The sequence below is a fragment of the Gigantopelta aegis genome, chromosome 5 (genome assembly GCF_016097555.1).
Source record: "Gigantopelta aegis isolate Gae_Host chromosome 5, Gae_host_genome, whole genome shotgun sequence".
Taxonomy (NCBI): domain Eukaryota; kingdom Metazoa; phylum Mollusca; class Gastropoda; order Neomphalida; family Peltospiridae; genus Gigantopelta; species Gigantopelta aegis.
The window spans coordinates 19058726-19066365 of record NC_054703.1 but is presented as its reverse complement, the minus strand read 5'-3'; the positions used below and the strand labels follow the sequence as shown (position 1 = coordinate 19066365).

At 38.0% G+C, this 7640-nt stretch overlaps 1 long non-coding RNA gene across 1 annotated transcript; it reads left to right on the top strand.

Annotated features, from left to right (window-relative positions):
• The first annotated feature begins 4584 nt into the window (after positions 1–4584).
• LOC121373232 lies at positions 4585–7405 on the top strand. Its single transcript, XR_005958048.1, has 3 exons — positions 4585–4660; positions 5712–5783; positions 7314–7405. It is a non-coding gene; the product is annotated as an uncharacterized LOC121373232 (long non-coding RNA).
• Positions 7406–7640: the final 235 nt, after the last annotated feature.

The following is a 7640-nucleotide window of genomic DNA, read 5'->3' as shown; positions in this document are numbered from 1 at the left end:
AAAAGATCCCTTGCTGTTAATCAAAAAGAGTAGCCCATGAAGTGGCGACAGTGGGTTTTCTCTCTCAATATCTGTATGGTCTTTAATCATATGTCCAACACCATATAACCGTAAATAAAATGTGTTGACTGCGTCGTTAAATAAAACATTTCCTTCTATTTGTACAATTGGTATAGTAAAACGCATGGTATGTGTTATACATACATACATACATATATACATACCAGCCAGTACAAGTGCCAGGTTTGCCCACTGTTTCATGTACGTAAGCGGGATCGACCACGTTAATATTAGTGCGTTAATATATATGTAAGTAATAGTCAACCTCGACATACGTACAATATAGAGATATTCATACAATAATAAACACACTACAACAATAAACACCCCCCCCCCACACACACACACACACACACAGAGAGAGATGTGTGTGTGTGTGTGTGTGTGTGTGTGTGTGTAATTCAGACATCGTCACGGAAAATAACGAGGAGTCTGATCTTCCCCATCGTATCAATGACCAGAGCTGTCGATGCCATAATTAAACTTTTAGCACTGCAGCTTGGAGGATACGATCCAATGCGCGACAAACATTATTACTAAACTTTGTGAATTAATTGTTGAATTTTTTATTTGCTTTATTTGTGTCATTGTATTTTGTTATTAAAACATTCTTCTAAATTTAGATTGTGCTAACATTGATTTTAATTCCAAAATTTGTAAAAAATATAAAAGATTATTAACTTTGTTCAGCACATGCAAAGGTACGATTAATTCGTTTATTGATTAGTTGATTCTTTGATAAATTTATTTTTCATTGCATAATAAATTGCACTGGCTAAAATAAGTAATTGATCAAACAAAATTAAATTTATATATCGTATTTAATATATATATATATATATATATATATATATATATATATATATATATATATATATATATATATTACATACATGCATGCATAAATATATACTAGTATACATGTATATACTAGTATCACAGACTCTCTCTCTCTCTCTCTCTCTCTCTCTCTCTCTCTCTCTCTCTCTCTCTCTCTCTCTCTCTCTCTCTCTCTCTCTCTCTCTCTCTCTCTCTCTCTCTCTCTCTCTCTCCATCCAGTATCCGTCAGGTTACAAATGGTGTAAAGTATCTATCTCTCACGCTGTCCAGTATCCGTCAGGTTACAAATGGTGTAAAGTATGTATCTCCCACACTGTCCAGTATCAGTCACATTACAAATGGTGTAAAGTATGTATCTACCACGCTGTCCAGTATCCGTCAGGTTACAAATGATGTAAAGTATGTATCTACCACACTGACCAGTATCCATCAGGTTACAAATGGTGTAAAGTATGTATCTCCCACGATGTCCAGTATCCGTTAGGTTACAAATGGTGTAAAGTATGTATCTCTCACGCTGTCCAGTATCCGTTAGGTTACAAATGGTGTAAAGTATGTATCTACCACGTTATCCAGTATCCGTCAGGTTACAAATGGTGTAAAGTATGTATCTCTCACACTGTCCAGTATTCGTCAGGTTACAAATGGTGTAAAGTATGTATCTCACACGCTGTCCAGTATCAGTCAGGTTACAAATGGTGTAAAGTATCTATCTCTCATGCTGTCCAGTATTCGTCAGGTTACAAATGGTGTACAATGTGTATCTCTCACGCTGTCCAGTATCAGTCAGGATGCAAATGGTGTAAAGTATGTGTATCCCATGCTGCTCAGTATTCATCAGGTTACAAATGGTGTTAAGTATGTATCTCTCACGCTGTCCAGTATCCATCAGGTTACAAATGGTGTAAAGTATGTATCTACCACGCTGTCCAGTATCCGTCAGGTTACAAATGGTGTAAAGTGTGTATCTACCACGCTGTCCAGTATCAGTCAGGATGCAAATGGTGTAAAGTATGTGTATCCCATGCTGCTCAGTATCCATCAGGTTACAAATGGTGTAAAGTATGTATCTACCACGCTGTCCAGTATCCGTCAGGTTACAAATGGTGTAAAGTATGTATCTCCCACGCTGTCCAGTATCAGTCAAGTCACAAATGGTGTAAAGTATGTGTATCCCATGCTGCTCGGTATCCATCAGGTTACAAATGGTGTAAAGTATGTATCTCTCACGCTGTCCAGTATTCGTCAGGTTACAAATGGTGTAAAGTATGTATCTCCCACGCTGTCCAGTATCCGTCAGGTTACAAATGGTGTAAAGTATGTATCTCCCACGTTATCCATTATCCGTCAGGTTACAAATGGTGTAAAGTATGTATCTCCCACGCTGTCCAGTTTCAGTCAGGTTACAAATGGTGTAAAGTATTTATCTCCCACGCTGTCCAGTATCCGTCAGGTTACAAATGGTGTAAAGTATGTATCTCCCACACTTTCCAGTTTCAGTCAGGTTACAAATGGTGTAAAGTATGTATCTCCCACGTTATCCAGTATCCGTCAGGTTACAAATGGTGTAAAGTATGTATCTCCCACGCTGTCCAGTTTCAGTCAGGTTACAAATGGTGTAAAGTATTTTTCTCCCACGCTGTCCAGTATCCGTCAGGTTACAAATGGTGTAAAGTATGTATCTCCCACACTTTCCAGTTTCAGTCAGGTTACAAATGGTGTAAAGTATGTGTCTCCCACGCTGTCCAGTATCAGTCAGGTTACAAATAGTGTGAAGTATGTATCTACTACGCTGTCTAGTATCCGTCAGGTTACAATTGGTGTAAAGTGTGTATCTCTCACACTGTCCAGTATCGGTCAGGTTACAAATGGCGTAAAGTATGTATCTCTCACACTGTCCAGTATCCGTCAGGTTACAAATGGTGTAAAGTATGTATCTCCCAACGCTGTCCAGTATCCGCCAGGTTACAAATGGTGTAAAGTATGTATCTCCCACGCTGTCAGTATCCGTCAGGTTACAAATGGTGTAAAGTATGTATCTCCCACGCTGTCCAGTATCCGTCAGGTTACAAATGGTGTAAAGTATGTATCTCCCACGTTATCCAGTATCCGCCAGGTTACGAATGGTGTAAAGTATCTATCTCCCGCGCTGTCCAGCATCCGTCAGGTTACAAATGATGTAAAGTATGTATCTCTCACACTTTCCAGTAACCATCAGGTTACAAATGGTGTAAAGTATGTATCTACCACGCTGTCCAGTATCCATCAGGTTACAAATGGTGTAAAATGTGTATCTCTCACACTGTCCAGTATCCGTCAGGTTACAAATGGTGTAAAGTATTTATCTCTCACACTGTCCAGTATTCGTCAGGTTACAAATGGTGTAAAGTATGTATCTCACACGCTGTCCAGTATCAGTCAGGTTACAAATGGTGTAAAGTATCTATCTCTCATGCTGTCCAGTATTCGTCAGGTTACAAATGGTGTACAATGTGTATCTCTCACGCTGTCCAGTATCAGTCAGGATGCAAATGGTGTAAAGTATGTGTATCCCATGCTGCTCAGTATCCATCAGGTTACAAATGGTGTAAAGTATGTATCTCTCACGCTGTCCAGTATCCATCAGGTTACAAATGGTGTAAAGTATGTTTCTACCACGCTGTCCAGTATCCGTCAGGTTACAAATGGTGTAAAGTATGTATCTCCCACGCTGTCCAGTATCAGTCAAGTCACAAATGGTGTAAAGTATGTGTATCCCATGCTGCTCAGTATCCATCAGGTTACAAATGGTGTAAAGTATGTATCTCTCACGCTGTCCAGTATTCGTCAGGTTACAAATGGTGTAAAGTATGTATCTCCCACGCTGTCCAGTATCAGTCAGGTTACAAATGGTGTAAAGTATCTATCTCTCATGCTGTCCAGTATTCGCCAGGTTACAAATGGTGTACAATGTGTATCTCCCATGCTGTCCAGTATCCGTCAGGTTACAAATGGTGTAAAGTATGTATCTACCACGCTGTCCAGTATCAGTCAGGTTACAAATGGTGTGAAGTATGTATCTCTCACGCTGTCCAGTATCCTTCAGGTTACAAATGGTGTAAAGTATGTATCTCCCACACTGTCCAGTTTCAGTCAGGTTACAAATGGTGTAAAGTATGTATCTACCACGCTGTCCAGTATCCGTCAGGTTACAAATGGTGTAAAGTATGTATCTCCCACGCTGTCCAGTATCAGTCAGGTTACAAATGGTGTAAAGTATCTATCTCTCATGCTGTCCAGTATTCGTCAGGTTACAAATGTTGTACAATGTGTATCTCTCACGCTGTCCAGTATCAGTCAGGATACAAATGGTGTAAAGTATGTGTATCCCATGCTGCTCAGTATCCATCAGGTTAGAAATCGTGTAAAGTATGTATCTACCACGCTGTCCAGTATCCATCAGGTTACAAATGGTGTAAAGTATGTGTATCCCATGCTGCTCAGTATCCATCAGGTTACAAATGGTGTAAAGTATGTATCTCCCACGCTGTCCAGTATCAGTCAAGTCACAAATGGTGTAAAGTATGTATCTCTCATGCTGTCCAGTGTTCGTCAGGTTACAAATGGTGTAATGTATGTATCTACCACGCTATCCAGTATTAGTCAGGTTACAAATGGTGTGGAGTATGTTTTCCTATATTTCAGGTGAATGCATAACGTGTAGAATGCATTGTGAACATGGATTCGTATACGAAGAAGGATGTCCCACATGCGAATGTAGGTGAGTCGGTCGAACATCTATAGGATAGTCCCACATGCGAATGTAGGTGAGTCGGTCGAACATCTATAGAATTGTCCCACATGCGAATGTAGGTGAGTCGGTCGAACATCTATAGGATTGTCCCACATGCGAATGTAGGTCAGTCAGTCGAACGTCTATAGGATTGTCCCATATGCGAATGTAGGTCAGTCAGTCGAAAATCTTGAGATTGTTCCATATGATTGAATGTAATGTAATGTTTTTATCATGCTCATATACCACTAAGGTTTCGAGCATGCCCACCCCGGGTTCGACCGCTGGAGGCCAGGGGCCCAATCCGGTTGAAAACATATTTTATTGTACAAAGAACAAAAGAATCGGGCACAAGTTTCACAACTTGCGAGGCCCTCTTCTATTTACAATATGCATGGCGACCTATATTACATAGTTGTAAATATAAACTACATTTAAACAGTCAGTGATAACCAGTGGGAGGAAATATATTATATACAACAGAATATCAAAGAAAAAAAGAAGAAGAAAAGTAATAGTGATGCAAAAGATTACACAAATAATACTTCACGTGCAGTCAAACTCGTTATCACACTTACAAATAATCCTTATGGTAATTCAAATTATACTTTATTAATCAAAACAATGAGTTTGTTTGATATATATTTAAACACAAGTAAATATACTTTTTATTATTAGCATCGTTTATTGTGCTTCGACCATATAACAGTAATTGTAAATCTATTGGTTGAAAATGCTGTATGGAATTACGTAGAATCTGTCTCTGCTGTTCATATTTTTTTACATTGAAAGAAAAAATAGATATTGTTTTCTAACCTGTATCCACTGTTACACGAAGGGTCTGTGGTAAGCCCACATCTGTGCAAATCGGCGTTTAAAGGGATACATCCATGTCGTAATCTTGTATGTAATATATTTTCTATTCTTTTCCCACAGGAAAAATAATATGGAACTTTATTATCACTGGTGTTACTTCTTTTTCCATGTATCAATTGCTGAATAAATAAATGATGATTTATATATATATTCCTTTATACAGAGCTAGTGCAGGCTGGTCAAAATGAAGATGAGAAATTGGTGGTTGTTTTACACGTGGCGTGACGTAATATAGGTGAGTCGGTCGAACACATCTAGAATCGCCTATCATCGTATGTGGTCATTGCAGCTCCTGACGCTATCTGTACAACTTGTTCCAGCCAGTGCATCACGACTGGTATATCAAAGGCCGGGGTGTGTGCTATCCTGTCTATGGGATGGTGCATATAAAAGATCCCTTGCTGTTAATCAAAAAGAGTAGCCCATGAAGTGGCGACAGTGGGTTTTCTCTCTCAATATCTGTATGGTCTTTAATCATATGTCCAACACCATATAACCGTAAATAAAATGTGTTGACTGCGTCGTTAAATAAAACATTTCCTTCTATTTGTACAATTGGTATAGTAAAACGCATGGTATGTGTTATACATACATACATACATATATACATACCAGCCAGTACAAGTGCCAGGTTTGCCCACTGTTTCATGTACGTAAGCGGGATCGACCACGTTAATATTAGTGCGTTAATATATATGTAAGTAATAGTCAACCTCGACATACGTACAATATAGAGATATTCATACAATAATAAACACACTACAACAATAAACACCCCCCCCCCCCCCACACACACACACACAGAGAGAGATGTGTGTGTGTGTGTGTGTGTGTGTGTGTGTGTAATTCAGACATCGTCACGGAAAATAACGAGGAGTCTGATCTTCCCCATCGTATCAATGACCAGAGCTGTCGATGCCATAATTAAACTTTTAGCACTGCAGCTTGGAGGATACGATCCAATGCGCGACAAACATTATTACTAAACTTTGTGAATTAATTGTTGAATTTTTTATTTGCTTTATTTGTGTCATTGTATTTTGTTATTAAAACATTCTTCTAAATTTAGATTGTGCTAACATTGATTTTAATTCCAAAATTTGTAAAAAATATAAAAGATTATTAACTTTGTTCAGCACATGCAAAGGTACGATTAATTCGTTTATTGATTAGTTGATTCTTTGATAAATTTATTTTTCATTGCATAATAAATTGCACTGGCTAAAATAAGTAATTGATCAAACAAAATTAAATTTATATATCGTATTTAATATATATATATATATATATATATATATATATATATATATATATATATATATATATATATTACATACATGCATGCATAAATATATACTAGTATACATGTATATACTAGTATCACAGACTCTCTCACACACACACTCACACACATGCGTACACACACACAAAATGCATACAATGACAACACACACACAAACACACATATATATATATATATATATATATTACATACATACATACATGCATGCATAAATATATACTAGTATACATGTATATACTAGTATCACAGACTCACTCACTCTCTCTCTCCCCTCTCTCTCTCTCTCTCTCTCTCTCTCTCTCTCTCTCTCTCTCTCTCTCTCTCTCTCTCGCTCTCTCTCTCACACACACACACACACACACACCACACACACGCACGCAGACACACACACACACACACACACACACACACAGACACACACCACAACACATTTGTTAATGCAAATATATTTTGTCTTTACAGAGACTGATTTTGAATATGAGGAGACCATGCAAGATAACAGTGTTTATATTGTGCATCACGAAAAAAGTCAATAAATGGTTTTCATTTGATTTTATGTCGCTGTCGTTTTCTCTTCCAGTGGTAGTAACTATAACCGCATGAAGTAATTTTGAGTCATGGCTGGAAGTGCATTGTGTAGTGTATTAACTGACAAAAGCTATACCTGACGTGGCTCATTTATGAGATAACAGGATGTTCCGCATACAATTGTAGTGCTTAGTTTTACGACATGTCTTTCAAGCACAAGGGTACTTGACACACCGTACTAGTACTGAATCAAATAAAACT